This window comes from Merops nubicus, unplaced genomic scaffold (assembly GCF_000691845.1).
Source record: "Merops nubicus isolate BGI_N331 unplaced genomic scaffold, ASM69184v1 scaffold23458, whole genome shotgun sequence".
NCBI classification, from domain to species: Eukaryota; Metazoa; Chordata; class Aves; order Coraciiformes; family Meropidae; genus Merops; species Merops nubicus.
In genome coordinates, this window is record NW_008625628.1 from 2,905 (window position 1) to 3,298 (window position 394).

Genomic DNA, 394 nt, shown 5'->3' on the forward strand with positions numbered 1-394 from the left:
CAAGGGCAGCTGGAGCAGACTGGCTGCTCTGGGTGGATTTAAACGTTGTTGGCACCTCCTCTAACTCCAGCAATATCATCTGTCATCCCAATTATTTGCTTTCCTGCCTCGTGCACTCTAAGTTTCCTTTGAAGCCAGAGGGCAGAGCTGTGCCCTGGTGCCTGGCAGTGCCTGCTCCAGCCAAAGTGTGCCATGATCTCCCTCCTCTAACACCAGCCTGGGCTGCTGAGTCACTGCAAGGAGGTGGATTCTCAACTGCTGCTAAGAGACAGACAACCAGAGCTTTCTAATCCCCAAGGTAGTGCCTGGCACACGTGTCTGTGGGGCTGGCTGCGTGCCCGTGTGCCAGCTGGGAGCTGTGGCAAGACCCCTTGGCACCTTCCTTGGCACAGCA

At 56.3% G+C, this 394-nt stretch overlaps 1 protein-coding gene across 1 annotated transcript in view; it reads right to left on the minus strand.

Moving 5' to 3' along the window:
- The window catches only part of NPLOC4 (nuclear protein localization 4 homolog (S. cerevisiae)), a gene marked incomplete at both ends in the record, with an annotated part of 25,944 nt that overhangs the window by 1,998 nt on the left and 23,552 nt on the right, over positions 1 to 394 (minus strand). The gene's annotated exons all lie outside the window — the stretch shown is intronic.